This window comes from Pan troglodytes, chromosome 15 (genome assembly GCF_028858775.2).
Source record: "Pan troglodytes isolate AG18354 chromosome 15, NHGRI_mPanTro3-v2.0_pri, whole genome shotgun sequence".
In the NCBI taxonomy this organism is placed as follows: Eukaryota; Metazoa; Chordata; class Mammalia; order Primates; family Hominidae; genus Pan; species Pan troglodytes.
Window position 1 is genome coordinate 99,745,135 of NC_072413.2, and position 12,779 is coordinate 99,757,913.

The 12,779-nt window shown below is 49.4% G+C and overlaps 1 long non-coding RNA gene across 1 annotated transcript; it reads left to right on the top strand.

Moving 5' to 3' along the window:
• Positions 1 to 2,947: 2,947 nt before the first annotated feature.
• On the top strand, positions 2,948 to 3,687 carry LOC453169 (uncharacterized). The gene is made up of 2 exons (XR_010151270.1): positions 2,948 to 3,136; positions 3,396 to 3,687. It is a non-coding gene; the product is annotated as an uncharacterized LOC453169 (long non-coding RNA).
• The last annotated feature ends 9,092 nt before the right edge of the window (positions 3,688 to 12,779 follow it).

The window sequence follows — 12,779 nt, forward strand, 5'->3', positions numbered from 1 at the left end:
TGGAGGTTGCAGTGAGCTGAGGTTGCACCACTGCACTCCACCCTGGGCTACAGAGCGAGACTCTGTCAAAAAAACAAAAATTAAAAAAAAAATTTGTAGAGACAGAGTCTTGCTATGTTTCCCAGGCTGCTCTGGAACTCTTGGCCTCAAGCAATCCCTACCTCAACCTCCCAAAGTGCTGAGCTTATAGGTGTGAACCCCTGCACCCAGCTGGAAGTATCTATTCTTATTATCTTCAATTTCTCTCCTCCCATTTTCTCTTGAACCTTTTCAATCAGTATTTGCCTCCTACCACCACATTGAAGCCCTCCAGTGGCTTCCCTATTTCATTTGGGATAAAATCCAAAGTCTTGGCCAGGTGCGGTGGCTCATGCCTGTAATCCCAACACTTTGGGAGGCCAAGGTGGGCAGATCACTTAAGCTCAGGAGTTCAAGACCAGCCTGGGCAACATGGTGAAACCCCATCTCTACAAAAAGTACAAAAATTAGCCATGTGTAGGGGCGTATGGCTGTAATCCCAACTACTTGAGTGCTGAGGCAGGAGGATTGCGTGAACTTGGGAGGTCGAGGCTGTAGTGAGCCAAGATCATGCCACTGCACTCCAGCCTGGGTGACAGAGCGAGACCCTGTCTCAAAAAAGAAAAATAAAGCCAGAGTCTTCGCAGTGCCCACAAGACCCTACGTGACCTGATCTCCCATGACTCATTGCTCCTCGACAGCCACCACTCCGTTCCATGGAGTAGCCCAGGCCAACTACTCTGCAGCCAAACTCGGGGAAACTTGGAGAACATGTGTGGACCAGAGGACCCCTTCCTCCTGGCTACCAAAAGAACCCCCAAGTCCTGCAGCCCACCAGCTGTGTGCCCAGACACAATCTGGAGTAGAGGAGTAGACAGTGGCAGCCATCAGAAGCCCCACTGGCCAAACACTTCAGCCTCAGAATGCTGAGCTGCTCAAAGAACTGGTTAAATGTTTGTATTAGACCAAGGTTACTAGAATGGATGTTTTTCCCCATTGTATTACCCAGCAGAGAGTACCTTTCAAGAAAGATCAGATTAATTAAGTAGGAAAATGAAGACACTCTATTTTCTTTGTACATCTGATGTATTGTGAGTGATTTTGTGACCCTGCTACGTGCACACATATGCACAGAAAAAAAAAATCTTAGAATGTAGACCAAAATATTAACAGTGGTTATGGATGAGTGATGGATGAGTGAACTAACTATAGATTTGGAAGGATATTGTCTGTTTTAAAAGAAAATGAACACTTTCACTCCCAAACAAGACGGAATGTAGAGACTGGATTTCCTCTCCTGCCTGAAAAAGTCAAAATAAATTGGACCAAATATATAAAACAAGAGTTCTCAAGACACTGGATGATATGGTTTGGCTATGTCCCCACCCAAATCTCATCTTGAATTGTGGCTCCCATAATTCCCATGTGTTGTGGGAGGGACCTGGTGGGAGATATTTGAATCATGGGGGTGGTTTCCCCCATACTGTTCTCGTGGTAGTGAACAAGTCTCACGAGATCTGATGGTTTTATAAGGGGTTTCCCTCTTCACTTGGTTCCATTCTCTCTTGTCCACCACCATATAAGATGTGCCTTTCACCTTCTGCCATGATTGTAAGGCTTCCCCAGGCCCGTGGAACTGTGAGTCCATTAAACCTATTAAACCTGTTTTTCCTTATAATTTACCCAGTCTCGGGTATGTCTTTATCAGCAGCATGAGTACAGACTAATACACTGGATATCAGGCAACTAGGCACAATGATTTCTGAGAATGTGGAAAATAAAGTGAGCCTGCAATTAACCCAGCATCCTTTCTTGAGAGGGTTTCCAAGCTACAGTATGGACAAGGGTACCCAGGTGGGGCCTGGCAGGCTCTTCGAGTTGGGAAGACAGAGCTGAGAGTCCAGGGAGACTCTGGTCACAGGTAGGGGCAGGGGGGTGATGCTGAGAGCCCCTGGGGCATGCCTGCCATCTAGAAAGCTCGTGGTTGAATGCAGGGAGGTGGTCTGGGGGTGGACTTGGGGAATGGGGAGGCTGCATGGGTTAGAGCCAAGCTCTCCCCTCCTTCCAGTCTGTCTGGGCCTCTGCAGCTCCCAGTAACTTTGCACTGATTCCAGAGACAGTGATTGCTCAGGTACCCAGGTCTGGGTGTAATTAAAAAAATAAAAAATAAAAAGCAACAACAACAAAAAACCAAACCTGGCTCTTGGTGCTTTCAGAGATGGCTCAGAGCAGGAATTCTCTAGCTTTGGGGTGCATCCTCAGAGGTGGGGGAGGCTTGCTGAAAAGACAGGTGTATGGTCCCACCTCAGGCCTGCTGAACAGAAGCTCTGGAGCAGGCTCAGGAGTTTCTTTTCTAACACGCTCCCCAAGAGATCCTAGCAAATGTTTGCACAACACTCACTTGGAAGCTATGTGACCAAAACCATGATCACAGGGTTGTCCCTGAACACGGTGGGGAAATAACCCTTCCCTTAAATCTCCCCTGCGTGGTGACTTAGAGGAGGAGCCGGAAGAGAGCAGTGCTTCACAATAAAAGGAAGAATTGCTTGAACGGAGGCGTTTCAGGCATGAGTCACAGGCCGGGTGTGGAAGAGGAAAGTGTGAAGCAAGGTAGGCTTCCCAGCACCCCTCCATGCACAGCAGGGGCTGGCCAGCCTCAGCCAGGCCAGATGGAGCCCTGGAGGGTGGGGCCGGCTGCCCAGCTAGAGTGTCTCCTTTTACTTCCAGCAGGAAAAAAAGGCCTCCTGTCAATAGCAGAATCATCTACGTTTTCCCTGCCTTCCTCACTTAAATGCTTTCGAGGAGTGGGAGGAAGAAATTGGAGGCTGGAATGAATACCCTTTGCCCTCCTCTGAAAGCAGCCTGGGAGGGGTGACCGGGTGTAGGAGCAGAGACCTCAAGTGGCCCCCACCTGCCAAACCATTCTCAGGGACAGGTACCAGCTGCGATGTTGGCAGCAGCCGCTCCCCTGCAAGGAGAACCTCCCACTTCCTGTCCCGCACACCTGCCTCATTGGAAAGTGACGCACCCACTGTTTGGCCTCGGCAGCCTGATGTTTCTCATCACACAGGAAGACGGTCATGCTACAGGAAGACCTCGGACTTTGCATCCAGCAGATGTGAGTTCAAATTCCAGCTTTGTAATTTGCAAGCTCAGAGGTGGATTTGCTGGGAAGCTAAACAAGCTTACCTGCAGAGCCCCCAGCTTGCATGGGCCCCTCCCAAGACCTTAACCTCATTTTGTATTCATAATTTTGTAGTCTTTTCCCTTCAAAAGGCAGCCCAAATTTAAAAGCATTAAGCCCCACAAGACCTGAGTCCACCTAGGAGGTGGGAGATATCCCTTGCAGCATGAGAATAATAATTACCACCTCGTAGGGTTGTTCTAGGGATTGTCAGACCGAGACCACGCCACACACCCAGAAGGCACCCAAGTCACAGAGCCTGATATTGTTCCCGGAGCGCCATTGCATCATCCTTGACCACAAGACCTGCGTCACTGGATTTGTCTCAAAAACTTGGGACTCTGGAGATAAAACCTCATCGCAAGGCTACCTTTGCCACTGCATCTTAGCAGCTTTTGAAGCAAAGCATTTCAATATTTAGACACTGTGTGTTTCTAATGGGTACTGGGATCAAAATAATAAAAACTCAGTCTGCAAAGGGAGAAGAATAGAAACCAGCAGATTTATTATTTCACAGAATGTTCCTCTCCTCTCAGGTAAACATGCCTAATAATATCTGCTTAACTAATGAGCACCCGCATTGTCAGTGGGGCCTTGACTCTGACGACGTAATGCATTTCTGTGCCATCGCACCCCCCACCCATCTCGGAGAGCATCTGAAAATTAAGTGGGGCAGATGTAATTATGCATCTAATATGCAAGGTACATGTGCATGTAGAAGTGTGCATTGTGTAAACAACTGTATCAAATCAACTGCATGTATCTGCTTGGCTCACGTCCTACAAGCACCATTTTCATTTTATTCCAGTTACTTCTTTTTTTTTTTTTTTTACAGAGTCTCACTGTGTTACCCGGGCTGGAGTGCAGCAGCGCCATATTGGCTCACTGCAACCTCCGCCTCTCAGGTTCAAGCAATTCTCATGCCTCAGCCTCCCAAGTAGCTGGAATTACAGGCATGCGCCACCACACCCAGCTAATTTTTGTACTTTTAGTAGAGGTGGGGTTTCACCATGCGTTGGCTGGTCTCAAAATCCTCACTTCAGGTGATCTGCCCACCTTGGCCTCCCAAAGTCCTGGGATTACAGGCATCAGCCACCATGCCCGGCCTTCCAGTTACTTCTTGCTGGCTAATAAATCACCCCAGAACCAAGTGGCTTAAGACAGCCATGAGTGTTTTGTAACAAGCATTGGACGACTATTTCCCCCAGCCCTGGGGACTAACTAGGCTCAGCTTATCTGGGTCTTTCATCCAGTTGCAGTCAGTGGCTTGTGTTTGAGTCATCTGAAGCCTTCCTCACTCACACAGCTGGCATTGGTGTTGCCTGTTGGCTGGGATCCCAGCTGGGAGTGCTGGCCTCTGTGCATGGACTGGGCTTCCTCCTAGCATGGCGGCTGTGTTCTGAGGCCCAGCGTCCTGAGAGAGGTGGGCAGAAGGTGTATTGCCTTTTACGGCCTAGTCTTGTCAGTCGTGTAAGTTTTACCAAACTCACAGGCCAGCCCGGTTTCAAGGAAGGGAACATAGTCCTACCTCTCAACAGGAGGACTATCATTGCCACATTGTAAAAAAGAGCATGCAGGATGGGAGGCCTTATTTTGGCCACCTTGGAAAGTGAAACCTGCCACACATACCTTCCAAGTATGAATAGTAAATCATTGTGTTTTCCTTAAACTTCATCTCTAAGGAGGCCTGCTGGATGATTATTTGTGAATCTAGTGGTCATCACTGTCTGTGTTATGAACTTACAATTAATGAGCATGCATTTTCTTGGACGATAATAATCCATAATTCTGACTTCTTACTATTCAGATTAATCTTCTTCCCACTTTCCCGGTAAGAGTGACTTTGCTGTATTTCGGGGCAGATTCATCCTCCAAGTTACCCTTGCTGCTCCTGAAGCTGAGCAGATTAGCTCCCCAGAAAATAGCATTTTCCCAGAGGTGCAGGTTGATTTTCCCACGTCCCTCTTTCTGCATGGGAAACAGACTGCAGTTGAGATTCACATGCAGCAGCCTTGGGCTATTTCTTTGAGAATCAAATCCGCAGAGATGTGGCATGAAAGGAAAGAAGGCGAGTGCACAGCATGCTCGGGGCTTTCAGGTCACTCAGTGCTCCTCGGAGCCGCACCAGACACAGAAGACAACACAGGCTCCACCTGGGGGACAGGTTCCACACCGTGTGGCCCAGCGTGACAGTGAGGGTTCCTCCCATAACCAGCACGGGGCTCTATGCAAGGCCATTCCCTCCCAAAGGAAACTCTTGCGAGATCATTTTTAAGGCTAGTTTCTAGTCTTCTAGCAACCGGGCTGGGTTAGAATTCATGCATTTTTTTAGACTTCCATCCTCAGCACTGAAGGCCCACTTCTGAGTGTGCTCCAAGCTGTGCCCAGGGCAGGGAGATGATTCAGACACAGCTGTGCCCTCCACAGGTCACAGGTGGGTGGAGAAGAGTCATCCCTGCCCACAGGGACAGTTGGTAACAGGGAAAAGGGAAGAACAGGGCTAAGGGAACCCAGGAAAAGCCTGAGTCAGGTGTTAGAGAAGCAAGCAGCCAGAGTGGGCTGAGGCGGGGGGACGCGGGGGGACGCAAGGGGACGTGGGGTGACGGGAGGCCTCCAGCAGGGGTGCAGCTGTGGAAACCCAAGGAGCGCTGCAAGCGACGTAACTAAGGCTGGGCGGGGAGGGGAAGAGATGAAGCTGAAGTCAGTGGAAACCAGATGGCCAAGGGCCTGGAGAGCCGAGCCAGGGGTGGAACTTCATCCTGAGGGCCGTGGCGAGCTACTAAAGGGATTTCAGTAGGGCAGTAATACCATAAGATTTTGGAGTTTTCATTTTTTGGTTTTTTTTGGTTTCGGGGTTTTTTTTCTGACATGGAGTCTCGCTCTGTCACCCAGGCTGGAGTGCAGTGGTGCAATCTCGGCTCACTGCAACCTCTACCTCCCAGGTTCAAGCAAGCCTCCTGCCTCAGCCTCTTGTGTAGCTGGGACTACAGGCACCCACCACCATGCTAATTTTTGTATTTTTGTATTTTTAAGTAGAGACAGGATTTTGCTATGTCAGCCAGGCTGGTCTTGAACTCCTGACCTCAGGCGATCTGCCTGCCTTGGCGTCTCAAAGTGCTGGGATTACAGGCGTAAGCCACCGGGCTCAGCTAAGATTTGGGTTTTCAAGGGGTGGTGCTGGCTGCTGGGCACAGTGGAATTGAAGGAAAGAGAAGTGGATTCTGGGGAGGGCATGGTGGCCACTTCAGAAGCTGCAGGATTCAGAGTTTGAGAAGCCCCAGTGTGCATCAGACCCAGCACGTTGAAATGTACCCACTACAAAGAAAAGAAACTTTTTATCTGAGGAAGGCGAGCCCCCTTTAAATGATCAGGCCTAGAGAGGCACTGGAATGAGACAGCTGTCACATCTCACTGCCCCACCTGAGAAAAGAAATCTCCTGAGGCCGCTTGCTGTGTGGGCTCTAGGCTGACTGGTACCAGTAGCTATGGATGAACCTAACAATGCCACACACTGGACACCATAACCCGTGCCCTGTAGTTCAACAACATATAGACAATCACTCATCAATGTTATTTCTGTAAACCGATGAGAATTCCTGAAAAACAATTTTGCAATTGCCCCTTTCCTGATTTGTCCTCTTGTATTTAAAAGCTCGAGCCTCTCTTCTCTGGAGCACTTTCCAAGGTAACTTGGGAGTGCTTCCTGGACTACAGTCCTCAACTGTGGCCCAAATAAACTCTCTACCTGTGTTAATTTCACTTCCATTTCTTTCTGTTGGTCAACACCACAATCTACATTTGAAATGTCATTCTTCCATGCTAGAATATGTATTCGGAAAAAAAAATTTAATTTTTTTCTGAAGTTCCTTGGCTGTAATACATTTCATTGACTCTCGGCTGTGATCTGTTGACAATGACTGTGCACACCTACAGACTCACTCCTCATCTTCGTGAGGCTGGGATAAAGGTACACACGGAGGCTGATCCCACATCTGTAAAGGCCTCACATGCATGGCTACGGGCGTCTCGGCCCTCATGTCCGAGCTCCATCCACCCTGCCCCTTAATCAACTCTCCCAACCCCACCCCACTTCAGGTCCAGGATGAACATTCCAGCAGTGTGGTCTGCCCACAGGGGAGACCCAGGGAAGAGGCCTGCACAGTCCTTAGAAAAAGGCTTAGGGTTTGAGGGTGAGGAATCCCAGGATCCCAGACACCTGGTGTGGGCTTCAGGTGGGCTCGTGCCCTTGGCCCTCCCAGCTAAGTGGTTCTGCTGGAGGAGGCAGACCAGAGTGGGACCCTCAAAGGCACAGAGCCCTGGGCCGAGACCCCCAAATGCTCAAGTTTAAGGGTGACACTATTCTCAGGAATCCTTGCAAAGTAGGAAAATTGAACTCAGTGATTGTTTTCAAGATAGCTTTATGTTAATACTCAATTTAACCAATTAAAGAAATCGACATAAAATCAACTAACCCCATATGTGGCTTGTTTTTGTTTTTGTTTTTGTTTTGGCCCCTGACTTTTGTGGAGACCCATGAGATGCTTGGTCCTGAGCCTAACGGATGCAGGGGCCTGGCTGGGACCCAGCTGGGAAGCTGATGCTCTTCTCCAGGTGAGCGCTTTACCAAAGGCTGCTCGGAACACTGCCTGCCTCCAAACTGCTGCTTTCCTAACAGGTCACAAGCACTTTGCAAGAAGCTGCAATCCGTCATCCCCTTCTGCTTGCATCCCCCCTCACATCTGCGGGTGGGAGAGAGGACAGAGCAGGGGGAAGCAGGAACTCTGAGGCTCCCACCTGGGGCACCCACACTTTGATGGGCAGGAGGTGCTCCTGGCCCACTGGGTGGGACCTCTCCCAAGAGGTCCATACGCCAACCTGGACGCTGGGGACACACCGAGCTCTCCCTTAGCCTGACCCACCTTCCTAGAAAGACAGCTCAGGATTCATTTCTCCCCAGGGCTTTCGTCGTGCATGAGAAGTCCCTTCTGCCTTCTATTTTCTCTGCTCCAGGAAACCTCTCTCCGCAGCCCAAATTCATGACTTCGAACTTTTCCAAGACTTCCAGCACCAAAGACTCAGGACTGACTGATTTTCTCAATATACTACTCCCCCAACCCCACCTTTGGACTCCCAGTCAATCTCCCTCCCCCTTTTTCCCCCTGTAAAAAACCTAAACTGCTCAGTTCTTCTCCCTCAACCCCCAGATCACATCAGCCCCTTTGAGAGCTCCACTATAGTCCACCACCTCCAGCAGAGCCACTTAGCTGGGAAGGCCAAGGGCACAAGCCCACCTGGAGCCCACACCGGGTATCTGGGATCCTGGAATTCCTCACCCACAAATGCTAACCCTAATTTTAGAACCTGATCACAAAGGATTTCATCCTTGGAAGAAACTGGTCCAGCAATCTCGATTTCGACATGAGTCTGGAAAGGATCTTGAGTGCCACGTGGGTCCCACTGGGGTCCCATTGGGGGTCTCCTCCCAGTGGCTCCTGCTCCCTCCTGGCACGGCTGGCCTTTGCTCTGCACCTCCACTCTGCACTTGTGGTCCCTTTGGCTAGTCCTTGTGGAGGGGCCCCAGGAGACAGTGGGGAAAGCACAGGCTACCCCCAAAAGACTCCAATGTGGGCTCAGCCTAGTCATGCGACCCTAGACAAGCTTTTCACTTTCCTGGACCCCACAGCACAAGTAACCGCCCCTGCTGTTATGGGTTGAGTTGTGTTCCCCCAAAAAAGATCTGTTGCAGTCCTAACCCCCAGAACCTGAAAATGTGACCATATTTGGGCATAGGGTCTTTACAGAGGTCATCAAGGTAAAGTGAGGTCATTAGGATGGGCCCTAGTGTGATATGATTGGTGTCCCTACAAAAAGGGGAAAATTGGACATGGAAACAGACAGGCATTGAGGGAAGATGATGTGAAGAAACACGGGAGAAGATGTCATCTACAAGCCACAGAGAGAGGCCCAGAGCAGACCCTGTCACTGCCTTCAGAAGGAGCCAGCCCTGCCAATGCCTCGATCTTGGACTTCCAGCCTCCAGAGCTGTCAGACAATAAACATCTGCTGTTTCAGCCCCCATCCGTGGGACTTTCTTAAGGCAGCCCTAGCAACAAACCCACCTGCCCTGTTGACTTCCTGAAATGAGACAGCCACACGGTGGTGCTGTGTAAAGGGCAAGTGCCGCGGATTCATTCATGCCATGAGCAATCATTGAGCACCGACAGTGTACCAGGGACCATGCCTGAGCACTAGGGGTCTGCACCACCAACTTATATAAAGTCCTTTACTTGTTTCCTTTACATAAGTTATTCTCCCAGCCACCATGTAAACGGAATCATCTCAGACTGCTACAGTCCTCACAGCTCCTAGCTAATCATTAAGCACATTGTAGGTGCTTAATAAATGCCTAAATAATTGATTTAATACAGATTCGTAATGGCTACAAATTATTCAGTGTACAAGTCTGAACGTGGGTGTGCTGAATATTTTACAGTCTTCAGCAACATCCAGAAGAACTAATCATAGTTTGGGTCCAAAATAACCTCATTTATTTAGCGCCATGACAGGCTTGGCCTGTTCTGTAGGGTGTAGAATATTGAGCCCTAAGGGATGGCAATCTCGTTTGCTTTCATGACCTCCTCCCCTCTTGCATGGATACAGATCATGGCTTTAGACAATTTTTGAGATGAGGTTACATTTTCTGGGTGTAGCCAACTGCAGATAAAAGATATTTTCTGTAATGCATCATGCAGGATCTTAATAATTCTAGGAGCTCATTTGAAAGTCATTTTAAACTGGCCTTTTGAGAGTTCTGCATTATTAGAAAGAAAGGGAGAGGAGAGGGGGGAAGTGGAAAGGGGGAGGGGAAGTGGGGAAAGGAGAGAACAGAGAGGGGAGAGGGAGAAAAGGAAGGAAGGAAGAGAGGGAGAAAGAAATCAGTCCCTGCAGCATGTGGACATTGTGTGCTGCTGGGCAGAAGGTTTTCAGCACGACAAGAATGAGAATGCCAAGCGCATAAATTATAATGCCGTCTTTTCCCTGCAAACAGTGAATAATTATAGATGCCAAGTGTCTCAGTGAAATCTGCTGGGCATATGGCCCCTTTTTGTCTTCATGCCACTTTTCTTTGCTCCTTCAGGGCAAAGAAGCCAGCATGAATTAGCACCTGGCCACAGTATCCTGACCTGTGAGAAAAAAATGAGGGCATGTTTTCAATTTCCAGGGAAGCATACATCCATGTTTGATTCAAAACATATTTACTGAGTACCTAAAATATCCCAGGTCCTGTGGAAATACAGGAAGGGCTCGTCACACAAGGAGTGCACAACCTTAACTGACAGCCCAGCGCCACAATCGTTTATTGAGTGACTACTGTACACCAGGTGCTGTGCTAGGTTGGGGGTGCAGATGGAGGCACCAAGATGAATATTCCATCATTCCTGCCCCCAAAGGGATTATAGATTCATGAAAAGGGAGATTCATAACGAATCACGTCTTTTCCTTTCATTCTCATAGCAGTCTACAAAGGCGGCACAATCATTCGCCCACCTTGCAGATGCAGCAACTGTGGCATGCAGTTTCAGTCACTTCCTTGCAAAGGGGACTAGGAAGTGGAGGAGGTGGGTGTGAACATAGCCTGGCTGTGCACACTGGGCTGACGTGGTCGTCTCAGCACAATGGAGCAGGAGGTGAGGGTTGTACACAGGCAAGCAGCCTGCAAGAATTCAGGAGAGGACAGAGAAAACACTTCCCAGAAGTGCAGAGATGCTGTCCTTGGAATCCAGAGGAGGGAATGATTCCAACAGGAAGACTGACAGAGGCATTTGGAATGGGGTGGAACTTCAGTAGGTGAGGAAGTTGGGAAAGGCCAGTGCAGAGGCAGGCAAGAGCAGAGGCAGGCCCATGGGGGCTGGGGATGCCAGGGAGGACGAGGGGCCTTGCGGGATGCAGAGGGAGTGGAAGCAAAGTCGGAGCTCAGAGGGTCCTGCTGGCCTGCTGAAGAGCTGGATGCATCTTATTTGTGCTGTCTTAGTCAGTTTCACACTGCTATAAAGACACTACCTGAGACTGGGTAATGTATAAACAAAAGAGCTTTAATTGACTCACAGTTCAACATGGCTGGGGAGGCCTCAGGAAACTTACAATCATGGCAGAAGGTGGAGGGGAAGCAAGGCATTTCTTACCATGTGAAGCAGGAGAAAGAGAGCATGCAGGAAAAACTACCAGTTTTAAACCATCAGATCTCATGAGAGCTCCCTCACTATCATGAGAACAGCATGGGGGAAACTGTCCCCATGATCCAACGACCTCCCACCAGGTCCTTCCCTCAACACATGGAGATTACAATTTGAGATGAGATTTGGGTGGGGACACAGAGCCAAACCATGTCATTCCACCCCGGCCCCTCCCAAATCTCATGTCCTCTTCACATTTCAAAACCAATCATGTCTTCCCAACAGTTCCCCAAAAGTATTAACTCATTCCAGCATTAACTCAAAAGTCCAAGTCCAAAGTCTCATCTGAAATAAGGCAAGTCCCTTCTGCCTTGCCTTCATGAGCCTGTAAGATCAAACACAATTTAGCTGCTTCCAAGATACAATGGGGGTAAAGGCATTGGGTAAATGTTCCCATTCCAAATAGGAGAAATTCACCAAAACAAAGGGGCCACAGGCCCCTTGCAAGTCCAAAACCAGGCAGAGCACTTATTAAATCTTAAAGCTCCAGAATGACCTTCTTTGACTCCATGTGTCATATCCAGGGCATGCTCATGCAAGGAGTGGGCTCCCAAGGCCTTGGGCAGCTCCACTCCTGTGGCTTTACAGGGTACAGCCCCCATGGCTGCTTTCACAGGCTGGCATTGAGTGCCTGCAGCTTTTCCAGGTGCATAGTGCAAGCCATCAGTGAATCTACCATTTTGGAGCCTGAAGGACAGTGGCTGTCTTCTCATAGCTCCATGAGGCAGTGCCCCAGTGGGGACTCTGTGTGGGGGCTCCAACCCCACATTTCCCCTCTGCATTGCCCTAATAGAGGTTCTCCATGAGGGCTCCAGCCCTCTGCAGACTTCTGCCTGGACATCCAGACATTTCAAATCCTCTGAAATTTAGGCGGAGGCTCCCAAAGCTCAACTCTTGTCTTCTGCACACCCAAAGGCCTAACACCATGTGGAAGCTGCCAAGGCTTGGGCTTGCAACCTCTGAGGCCATGGCCCGAGCTGCACCTTGGTCCCTTCTAGCCATGGCCGGAGATGCAGTGGTTGTTGGGACACAGGACACCAACTCCTGAGGCTGCACAGAGCAGCAGAGCCCTGTGCCCAGCCCAGGAAACCATTTTTCCATCCTAGGTCTCCAGGCTTTGATGGGAGGGGCTGCCATGAAGGTCTCTGACAAGCCCTGGAGACATCTTCTTCATTGTATTGGCTACTAACTTTCAGCTCCTCATTGCTTACGCAAATTTCTGCAGCTGGCTTGAATTCCTCCCCAGAAAATGGGTTTTTCTTTTCTACATGGTCAGGCTGCAAATTTTCCAAACCTTTATGCTCTGCTTCCCTTTTAAACATAAGTTCCCATTTCAAACCATC